At 38.3% G+C, this 12,144-nt stretch overlaps 1 protein-coding gene across 1 annotated transcript in view; it reads right to left on the bottom strand.

The window, feature by feature from the left end:
• FMN2 (formin 2) overlaps positions 1-12,144 on the bottom strand; it is a 354,893-nt gene that overhangs the window by 318,108 nt on the left and 24,641 nt on the right. The window lies entirely within an intron of this gene.

Raw genomic sequence — 12,144 nt, 5'->3', positions numbered from 1 at the left:
ATAGAGGATGCTAGGGGCAAAGGGACAAAAGAGAAGGAGCCAGTAGAAGGCTTGAGAAGACTGATCTCGATATCAGAATTTACAGTCTAATTACAAAGGGCTAAAAATAGTAGCAATTGAATCACCAACCTAGTGTTTTTATGTATTGTGCTTTGTCTCTGAACATTTATCACAAGAGACAAACTGAATACAAGCACTGATCCTTAGCTCCTCTAAATATAAAAACAGTAGAGAGGTAATCCGTGATGAACAAGAAAAATCGTTCTAAGTAAATTGACTTTTGTTTTTGTTCTAAGTCTTCCAGACACTATATGTAATTATAATTAAGAGAGAGCAATTTGCAAGCCTAGTTACTTATCCTATCCTGCCCTGAGCACCAGCTTACCAGGCAGATATAACAACAACAACAACACTCGATTTATATACTGTCCTTCAGGACAACTTGATACCCACTCAGAGTGGTTTACAAAGAATGTTATCATCTCCACAACAATCACCCTATGAGGTGGGTGGGGCTGAGAGAGCTCTGGAAGAGCTGTGATTGACTTAAGATTACCCAGCTGGCTTGAAGCGGAGGATTCAGGAATCAAACCTGGTTCTCCAGATTAGAGTCCTGCTGCTCTTAACCACAAAGTGGCTCTCAAGCCATCCAACTTTTTCAGTGAAAGAAAACAACCTGGATGGAGCAGGGTCACACTAATATTATAAAACGTTATTAAGAAAATGTTTCATGTTTATGCCTGTGTGAACAAGGCTAGCTGGAAACAGACTCTTCTGAGATTGGGACTTCAGATGTTGGAAGAAGATAAAGCTGTCCTTGGGCATGGCTAGATGGGAGTAGCCTCATTCTTGTTCCATCTAGACTTGTCCAGGCTTCAGCTGTTTGTGGAGCTGGGTTTGGGAAAGCGTGAGCCACCTGCATAGCTTGGAATTTGTAGTGTGTGTTTAAGGAAGGGGAACTGACCACACTTTATCCAACAGCTGAAGGCCATCCCAGTGTTGGGCTTCTACATGCACAACTTTGCACATTCCTTGAAGTGAGAAGAATGGGGGCAGGGGAGGGCACCTGTTCCTTCATCATGGGCAATATATGAACTCTATCAAACTCATTTTTAATTGTAAATGATCTGACCAACAACAGTAAGCACAAGTACATTTATCCAATAAGGTAGATGTCATAATGCTTCAAGAAACCTATGTTAAGTACCAGCACCAGCACTTCTTGGATGAGATAAAAATTGAGATATTGTTTTGTGCTGCAAGGAATTTCAAAATAATGATTATTATGGAGGTATATTTTATTAACAAAATGTGTTGCTTATGTTGACAGTTAGATGTATGCACAGTCAACTGGTTTGATAAGCCAACAGATATATTAAGCCATATTGTTGAAGGAGAACTAATCTTGGGAAAGATGAACTTTTATACGGATAAAGAACTTTAAAGGCAGCCAGGTAACAGACAGGTAGGAAGACACAACATCTCATAACATCAAGGATTCTATCTACGTGCTCAGGCTGCACAAACATCAATAATCTACATGAAAATGACAGGATAACTTCATAAGGATTTGTGACTTTTGTAGTTTAAAGTGAAGTCCAAAGTTGATCAAATACAAACAATTTTATCTTGATGGAGTTCTGAAATCTGGATATAATGAGGATTCTTCTAACTCTTCATGAGTACTCAAATGTAATAGATCTTTAACTACTTGGCACATTAATGAACATTGTTGAGTAGATTCAATGGGTGTCCAAAAGTGAACTCTCTTTGTTGTCATCATGACCACGATATAGACTCTAAAACGAGTTCCAGCCCCTGGCATGATTAGACTTGGCATGAATTTTCTTCCACCACTACTATAGCATAATCACTGCCATTTCATTGCACTCATCTTGTCAGGGAAAAGGCCCTTCGATGCTTAGGAAAAATCTATTGCTAAGGCTGCCCTCTCATTCCAGAACCCAACCAAGGCTATAGGAATACTGCCAGCCACGCGAGCAGGACCATGCCCCAGAAAGCCACTGTGAAACCATTAGGATATAGCTTTCATAGGGGAAAACCATCTTATTAGGTTTCCTCAGCAGCAGTTCTAGATTGCCAGTAATCTACAAGGTGTGACAACAAAGTTATCTTTAACTCTTTCTATCTACTCTCAGATACATGCAATGAATAACATTTGTTTTACATTCCATTCAGTTCTAAAATATATGACACTAAAGCTTGGTGAAGTGGAAGAGGCTTCTAAATGTCTACTTCACAGATATCCCAGAGATCTTTCTGAGAATTTTCCTTGTGTAATGTTGCATCAGAAAAAAAACCTTCACGACTACTTTTGGAAAAGAATATGAACTACCCCAACTAATTTTCAGTGAAGTGTGCCCTATGGTTTTTTGCACACAGTGACTGTGACAGAAGATGAAAGACATTTCAGCAAGCTAGCATTCATCAAGAACTGCAAGTGTTCTACAATGGGGCATGAAAGGTTAAGCCACCAACTATCTTGTTTATTGCAGGAGAAATTGACTTGAGGGGGGGGCGGGATAATTAATGATTTTTCAATTTAAAATAATGGTAAATGATGGTAGTGCAGTTGGCAGAGGTGACTTTTACTCTACAGGTATGCCAGTCATATTTTTAGAATATAATTTATGATAGCTTCTTTGATGCATTTTTAACTATGCAAAAAGTTACTCCAGGTCAAATATATAAACCAGTGTTGTCAGTCACTAGGCTGACATTTTCAAAGTTTAGAAAATAAAAATCAAATGTAGATATACTTTTATATCCTACGATATCTTGTTAATGGCATAACAAAATTGTTTGATCAGTATATATAGACATCTAACACTTATCATTACTTGAACATATTATCAGATGTCTCTGTTTTTTTTCTTGATTTACAATAATGGTGCTCTAATTTTATTAAGAGAAACTAAAGCAGGTGAAAACATCTTGCTGTCTAATGTAAAGTTTTATGTGAATTTTCTTATGAATATATGAAATTCTCAACATGGCCAAATCAAAAGAAAATTCAATAACAAATTATAGAAGATCCAAAGAGAGGAAAATTAATGGTGCTGGCAGACATTTTGCATCCTTAATTATCAAAGAATGATAACTGAATGGATGCATTCAGTTTGATGGAAAAGGAGACTATACTTGTATAGATCATAAAGGGGCAAGTGTAGTAGATTATTTTGTTGCATCTGCTGGCTTATTCAAAAGAGCTGGAAGCTTGGAAGCAATGGATTGTTTGGGAGGTGATCACTACCTAGTGCAATTATTACACATATCAGTTGCCTCTCCATTCATGTAATGGCTTTAGCCCAGAAACATAATACCTTACGATCATTGAGATAGTGTGAAACCATGGAAGAGAAAGTTAAAGCGTAAATGGTTCTGATAAAAACGATATGCCCAAGACCAAGAATATGGGAGATATGGAATTTTTACTGAACTAATTTACTTTTTTAAGCCTTTCTTGGTAACAACAAAGCCTATAGGACAGGGCATACCCAACAGAAACAACTGATATGATTCTGACTGTAAGGCACTAAAAAGATCAATTAAGAGCCTTTATAGATAGTTTAAAAATTTGAACAAAACAGAGGTATTGCCAAGTATTTTGAAGTTGAAAAAAGAATATAAAAAACTTTGAAATGTAAGTAGTTTGAGGACTGGGAAAGTGAATGGGAATGTTTATTCTGGACCCTAAAAACAAGCAAACAAAAAGAAACAAAACTCTAACAGCAAAAGGATTAAACACAAGGTTCCCAGTACCTTGCCACATTTCCGCAAGGTATTATTTGGGAAGCTTTTTTTACTTCTATCTTTGCAAATAGAAACAGAGATATACCGGATGGCAGACTGAAGCTGCCACTGGGCACAAAGGAATAGCCCCCAATAATAACCAGTGAGGTCAGGAGCTTAATTAAGCAACAAAAACAAAACAAAAGGAAAAGCACCTGGCCCTGACTTAATACCAGCAGAATTATTTAAACGTTAAGTAGGATGGGAAATATGCCCAAAATTTGGTGCAGTGCGATAATCAACCCAAATCTATAAAAAGGGGGATCTGATGGACCCACCAAATTGTCATCCAGTAAGTTGTTATCCACTATAGGAAAATTTTATGCTGCAATGCTTTTCGAAAAGCTTAGATCCTGGGTCGAAGGAAATAATATTCTGGGTAATATACAAGCTCCTGAGAAGGCATACTGGCAACCGCCCTCATGGATCTTAAATCAGCATTTAACACCATCTCCAGGCCCTGCTTAGGGGGAAAGCTGAAGAAATATGGCAATGAACTGCGTCTCCTTTACCTAATACTACAATTATATAGCTATCCTACTGCCCAGATTAGATGTGAAGATTCTGGATAGTTATCTTAGCGATTTACCCTAGATAAAGGCATCAAGCAAGGACATATTCTTGCACCCCAGATGTTTAATTTATATATAAATGATCTTAGATCCTGTCTCCTCAGGATCCTGCCATCTTCTGCATATAGCTAAGTGTGAAATTCCAATCCTTTTATATGCTGACGATGCAATGATAATGTCCAGATCAATTGTGGGACTCTGCATATTGATTTAAAACTTTAAGTATTATTGTAATTGTGAAGACTTGTCTATTAATACAGTGAAATTCAAGGTCAAATTTAGTAAAAGGAAAAGGGGGAAATCTTCAGATTTTATATAGCAGGCCAATCTATGGAACAGGTTAACCAATTTAAATACCGGGTAATCCATTTTGAAGCAACTCTTACATGGAAAACACATTCAGATTTGGCTAGGAATACTGTCTTGAGAGTAGGGAGGACAATTGTAAAATACTTTTATACAGCAGGAGTTAAATGTATCCCCTTGGCCTTAAAGATATATAATGCCACGGTTTTAAGTCAATTTTTTATGGTACAGAAACCGGGATTCAGGCAGCTTCTGAGAGAATGGGTTACATTCAGTATGATTTTTCCAGTGCTTATTGACTACTCCCAGATGTGTTTCAGAAATAGCACCGAGAGCTAAATTGGGTGAAATATTGATGGAAGCTAAGGCATAGATAAAAGCATTTCTTTTTAAAGTAAAGATTTTTAAATATAAGGGAGGGCCCACTCTACTTGGATTCATCCAGACAGATAAATATAATAGTCAATGGGATCAACTTTTGGGAAAGAAAATAAAATGCCTAGGAATAACAAACAATATGGTCAAGAAGACTACAGAGACCAAGGATATAATTAGCCAAATAAAAATGTATGTCAGGAACTTGGACATTACTGATATGTCTGTTAGGGCACAGAGGTTATGTTTGACTCTTTACTTAGGTATTGCCCTCCCAATGCAACTTTCGAAGTATTTTTATCATTTGACAGTACCAAAGCTGAGAAGAGCTTTTACTCTGGCAAGAATTATTGCTCTTCCCTCGGCAGTTTAGGAGAATAGATACAAGTACTATAAGCTAACAGAACATATAGCTTCCCATATGATAAAACTGAAACCATTGAACATATGATTATAGAGTGTCCCATATTTAATGTGTTTAGGGCTAGCTTAATCACTCCTCTACTTAAAAATATGAAACTACATTAAAAATGGCAACATCCAGATGGCAACACTTCAATCTATCAGGACATTCCATTAAGGACTTAAAGGTCACTGTAGTTCAACAGAGACCTTTCAAAAACAGGATCCAACGGGAAACTGCTGAATTGGAATTCATATGTAAATTTGATTCAGTCAGAATTGGATTGAATGGAGACTATGAATGGTTATATACTAGTGTGTGTGTGTGTGTGTGTACACACTACACTATACACACACACACACAATATATATATCAGATAATATCTTTCTGTGGCAAAATATAGTGGGGCAATAATTAAATACCAGAGAAATGACATTAAGTAAGGTTCTTCCCATTTTAATTTTTGCTTAAGGTGATAGCCATCTGAGCAGTACTACAGACAGACAGATAGAAACATGGCTAAATCTGCGAATACTAAAATCCAGAAACTGGGGCCATAAACAGACAAGAGAGATCTTTCTACAAACTTGAGAAATACCCCAGGTTTGTAGGAAAATCTGAAATCAGCCTGGTGGCATGAACAGACAAGACAAATCTTTCTACAAACCTGAAAAATGCCCCAAATTTGCAGAATATGGGGGCTGCCAGGAGGAGGAAAATAGTATGGGGTAGGGGATATAGGAGGGAAATGACTTGCCCCCCCCCCCACAAGTCTGAGGATTCTCCACTGCACAACTGGGGCCCAACACAGTGGCTGGCACTGTGCAATGGGGATGATATTTTCCAAGGTTGAAGGTGCCAGGGGTTAGGAAGGAAGGAAATCTAAAGACAGTGGGGCAAAGGTAGATTGGTTGGTAAGTGAGAAGGGAAGAAGGAAGCTGGGGGAGGCTATGGGGTCTTTCAAAAAGTGGAAAGAGGAAAAAGTGGGGAGGGGAAATAAGATACCTCTATCAAGTTCTTATGGGTTTCCCACTTGCATCAATATAAATTCAGGTACAAAGCTCTGGGTTTTCATTTTCTCTAATTAGCCAGAAATTCCTCTTTTGTTACCAGGAAAAAGAAATGACTTCAGGCAGTAGAGAGAAAAGAGAATTCTACATATTCACTGGCCAGAATGTTCATAGTTCATTCTGTTGATATTCTATGTGATTTCTTATCCTCAAATTTAAATGTTACTGCCTAGAAATATGATTTGGCTATACAGAGCAGCAAACATTTTGAAGAGGAAACACATTCATATAAAATCTCTCCCAGGCACAAACGTATACCCCATTGTCATGTCTGTGCCCCATACATGCCATTATTTGATGATGACCTGTTGTTCTGAATCAATGTTTCATGCTATAATTTGATGGCATATCGCCAGTGCCATAACTGCTTTGTTTTCACAGGCTTATTGAAGCTGCAGGTGTCTTGTATAATGACTTTGGAAGCTCTCAGTGCTTCTGACCTTGTACACTCCTCGCTCCCATGAATTATTAGGTTTCAACTTTGATCTACTGCTTTTTCAGTGTCTAGACTTGATAGTAGAAATATGTGAAATGTTCTCAGGATGGGTTTGCGCCAAAAGTCCTGTTTTACTAATGGGAGGGGGGAGGAGTAAATGTGTTCATTAAGAAGAATGGTTTTTACCACATGTTGTCATTTCTGTCAACCTGTTCTTACTGCTTAGTTGCTTACCTTGCTTCTGAGTAATCCTATGAACATATCTGTGGAAATGATCTGATTCCTGAATAAAACCTTTAACCAAGAGCCTGGCTTCTTGCTGTGATGGTACAGGGGTCTATCCGCCATTGCCTGTCATCTATAGCCTGACACCCATGCCCTTTTCATCCAATTGAGGAAAAGATTCTATGCAAGAAGGAGGATTTACCAAGCTCTGGTCCAGAGGCACAAGTAGAACAGATTTTGATGTATTGTTGAAGGCTTTCACAGCTGGAGAATGATGGTTGTTGTGGATTTTCTGGGCTGTATAGCCATGGTCTTGGTGTTGTAGTTCCTGATGTTTCGCCAGCAGCTGTGACTGGCATCTTCAGAGGTGTAGCACCAAAAGACAGAGAGCACCAGGACTGCTTTAAAAAAGTACATGGCAAAAAGCCCAACCACAGAGGACTGTAAACTAGGACAGCTATTCGCTGTCTGCTTGCTACCACCAAGATCATTACTTAAGCCCTGGGGAATATTTGGATACAACAAAAATGCTCAGATTACATATGTTATAGGAACTGCATTTTGTTAGCATAGCACCATTATATGTCTCATTCCTAAAATAGACAATAGGCAGTTTTAAAAATCCTTTCATGCTTATTTGAGGCCCAAATCCTTATATCTCAGTTAAATATTCTTTCAAAGTTTACTGCAACGGACTATTTATGAAAACTTTGCAACTGCAATTACTCATTACCATTTATGTCACGAGTTAGAAAATCCTTAAACAGAAGAGAGCACCAGGACTGCTTTAAAAAATTACATGGCAAAAAGCCCAACCACAGAGGACTGTAAACTAGGACAGCTATTCGCTGCCTGCTTGCTAAGATCATTACTTAAGCCCTAGGAAATATTTGGATACAACAAAAATGCTCAGATTACATATGTTATAGGAACTGCATCACAACAGTTTTAAAAGCTGTGGAGATGTTTCTGATGCAAGTGTAAGAGAATGCTGCAGAGATTTGATGGAAAACCACAATACATGTGCAATAAATTGGAAACCCTACAGACATTGGGTCACATATTGCAACTTACTGAAAGCTGGAATATTTTATTTAAAGCCTCTTATAAAAGAATCCCCAGCATGTGACCTGGTATTTTCTCAGAATCAAAAGTGCATGGTTAATAACTTTACTAGAAAAAGATATGCAAATAATGGGATATCTTCTAAGACGGTAACAGAAAAGTGTCATTACACAGGCAGATCTGACCTGCTGAAATAAAATCTGGCTTACACAACCATGTCCTTTAAATTCAACTTCGTGGAGGTTGTACATTGTGGTAAATTGTTCCTTTGTAGCTCATCATTTGGGGGAATCTGCATTGTTATTGTACTTGCTTATACATTTGTATTTATTTCAAATATCACTATGCTGCTATACAATTTAAATATAGCTTTCATTACCATGGCTATTTTTTTTAAAGTGACTAAAATCAAGATTAAAATTTCTATCAAAAGGCCTTTAGGATTTTTTAAACTGATAGCAAAAGGGCTGATATGCAGGTGATGAATGCATCTCTTGGGGAAGGGAGTTCGAAAATCTAGGGGTGGCTGCTGAAAAAGATTTTGCATGAGTCTTCCCCACCTGTATGTCAGGCAATGTGAGTTCCTCCAATAGTACCCTCTCAGATAGTATCAGATCTTGAACAGCTACATAAAGGAGGGGACAATGTATGGAGCAGCACAGCTAAACAGAAATAAATAACTACAACGAACAGCCTCCATGCATCTTGTTTCAGAATTGGTACAATACAATTGTACAGAATTATGCACTCCCCTAAAGTTCTACTCAAGGCAATATAACTTATTTTTACAGAAGGTATGTTTAGAGTTCATAGAATCATAGAGCTGGAAGGGGCTTTTACAGATCATCTAGACCAACCCCTTGCCCAATGCAGGAACAGCCTAAAGCATCCTTGAGGTCTGCAAATGAGAGGAAACCCACCATATCCCTAGGCAGCCAATTTCATTACTGAATTACTCTTAATATGAAGGTTTTTCCTAACATCTATTCAGTACCTTCCCTCCTGTAGTTTAAACCAATTGTTTTGAGTCTTATCCCCTGTTGTAAACAGGAAATCTCCTTTTCTTCCTCGAAGTGACAGCCTTTTAAGTACTTAAAAGAGAGTAATCATGTCTTGCCTCAACCTCCTCTTCTCCAAACTGAACATTCCCAGGTCCCTCAGTCTTTCTTTGTATGGCTTGGTTTCCAGGCCCCAACCATCCTGGTTGCTCTCCTCTGCACCCATTCCAATTTGTCCACATCTGTTTTGAAGCGAGGCCTCCAGAATTGCACATAATACTCCAAGTGGGTCTGACCAGTCAGTATAGAGTGGGATAATGACAGGCTGTGATTTGGATCTTATGCCTTTGATAATATACCCGAAGACCTGTGTTCGCCTTTTTTTGCTGTTGAATCACACTGCATGCTCATATTTAGCGAAGTGTATCCCTCATCCAGTATGCATGCTTTGCATTTTTGTTACCCAGGTAGAGAACTTATCCATGTTAAATTCCATCTTATTCAAATCTGCCCACTTTTCCAGCGTGTTCAGATCTCACTGAGTTGTGATATCAAAAGTCTCAGAGAACTCAGATCCTATATAAATGTATTTGTACTACATAGGCTCCATTTTTTCTCTGCATAACTGAAAGTGGGGGGGGGGGAGAGCACCAAAAGTCCAATTTGGTTGGAGTGTCAGAAACAAGATAAAATTTACTTTCTGAGCCAGGCCAATGGACTGGCTATCTTGGCCTAAACAAGTGTGAGCACAAGCACTCAGTTCTGCAAGGGGAAAAGTTAGGAAATGCACAAGCCCTGCTTCCAATTCCCATCAAATTTAGCTGCTCTGATTGTTGTCATGAACCACACCTCCATCTCTGTTTCTACAGGCTACAATACAAATTATTTACACAAAATAATTTCTATTTTAGAAAAAGTAAAGAGACCATGTCTCTGCAGCAATAATCCCCTTCCTCTTTGTTCCCTGTATACTTATGGGAGGTGGGTACTCCCCAATTGTGGGTTCAAAAATTGGGCTCAAATATATGAGACACTGGGTCACGTGATGGAAGGGCATGGCTGCCTGAAGCTTTCTGAGCTGGGAGAGACAATGTAGCTTTGATTAACGGCTGGAGATGCAAGTCTAGCTGACAAATCGCTCTGTATAAAAAGGGATTGTGAGTTTACCCACTTGTGCTCTGTTTGACAGCTCTGCTGCCCAGGTTTGTCCTGGATGGGCCTGGAAGTTTGGGGCTTCTGGAGATGGGGAGAAAACATTTACTCACAGCTGCAATTGGAGTTCAAAGGCAAGTCTACCCTCAAGTCTAAATCTCAGGACTTCAAAGAATTAGCCAATTCTATGAAACAATTATTTAATGTGTGGTGAGTAGAGTATTATTGGTGTGGTGAGTAAAGTAGAGTATTATTACTCTACTTTCCTGGATTCTCTCTTTTTTATCTTTCCTTTTAAATAAGATAAGAAGTTCAGTGATACATCATTAGCAAAAAGCTCTTAAATGATATATGAGAAGGAATGATTTAACAGACTAAGGGGAACCAAAAAGCTTATTGTTTGTTTTTCTCTGTAGATTGTGAACTTGTATTGGGAGAAAGTGTTTCAGCCGAACTGGTTAAAATAAAACTGCGCAGAAGAAGCTAAGGTTGAAGCAATGGCCTTGAAACTCAGGACTGGAATGTTAACAAAATTAACAACACTATCTGTAAAAAGACTTCACAGATTATTCATAGAGAAATAGAGCCATCTAGCAGAAAATGTCTCAAGGTACAAGAAAACGATCTACCTCTATAGACACTCCTACATCCACAGATTTGATGCAAAAACTCTTTGATCAAGTAGATTAATTTGAAAGGAGAATGGAAGACAATTTTATGAAATTTAAAACAGATTTAACTGAGCAAATTAAAAATATTGAAGGTACAATCTAAATTACTGCGTGCCATTCTACAAGTCCCTCCAGGTGTCCCTAATTCTCTCCTTCATTTAGAAACGGGATTAATGAGAATTGAGGCAAGGATTTTGTTGGCTTCTGCTTTTCAATAGCTTAAAATTCGCAGAAACCCAAAGGGCCTTCTTCCTCTTGCAATGCACCTACCAACCGAGATGGCTGTATATGGTTGAGGGAAGTCTGGAAAGAGTGGGCCTCTCTATCGGTGCCCTTCTAACACAAACTACTGACCAGGCAAAGCTCACAATTAAACAAAGAATTTGTGATCTAGAACACCAACAAGACCTAATGAGAGCCCCTGGATTTAGGGCTCCTGAGCCGACTAAATTTAGTATGAATATGGCCCAATACCTCAAGCTCCTAGATTTCCCCTCCCATAGGAGGGCTTTTACGTTGGCCAGATGTAGTGTCATGCCATCAATGATCTTGGAGGAGAGATATAAAAAGATCCCATATCTTGAGAGGATCTGTCCCTGTCCTCTAGCTGAGGTGGAAACTATGGGACATGTTTTTTTGCACTGCCCCCTCTATAAAGAAATTCAAGTCCAGACGATTTTTCTGATTATAAATAGAGCTGATCCAGTGACAGACAGTGCATGTTTAGATAATCTATTAAAAGACGAATCTTTAGTCATTACTAAGGCAACAGCTAAATTTTGTGTGACGGTGATCAAATTACGCAACAAACACCAGCCAGGTGTATCCGGGCTTTAACTCAGACCACTTTAGGAGGTTACTATATAGTGGCTGTTTAAGATCTCTGCTACCCAATTTTAAAGTGTTTATGCAGGGCTATATTTATGACAACTGCTATAAGAAATTATATGATGTATGCTAATTAGATTTTATAATATTTATATTTGTATTATTTTAATTGAAGTTTTAACTTGTATAATACTTACCAAATAAGGGAATATCCTATTTTACTAGTTTAA

This window comes from Eublepharis macularius, chromosome 1 (genome assembly GCF_028583425.1).
Source record: "Eublepharis macularius isolate TG4126 chromosome 1, MPM_Emac_v1.0, whole genome shotgun sequence".
Classification (NCBI taxonomy): domain Eukaryota; kingdom Metazoa; phylum Chordata; class Lepidosauria; order Squamata; family Eublepharidae; genus Eublepharis; species Eublepharis macularius.
Note: the sequence above shows the minus strand (reverse complement) of the source record. Positions and strands in the feature narration are given on the sequence as shown.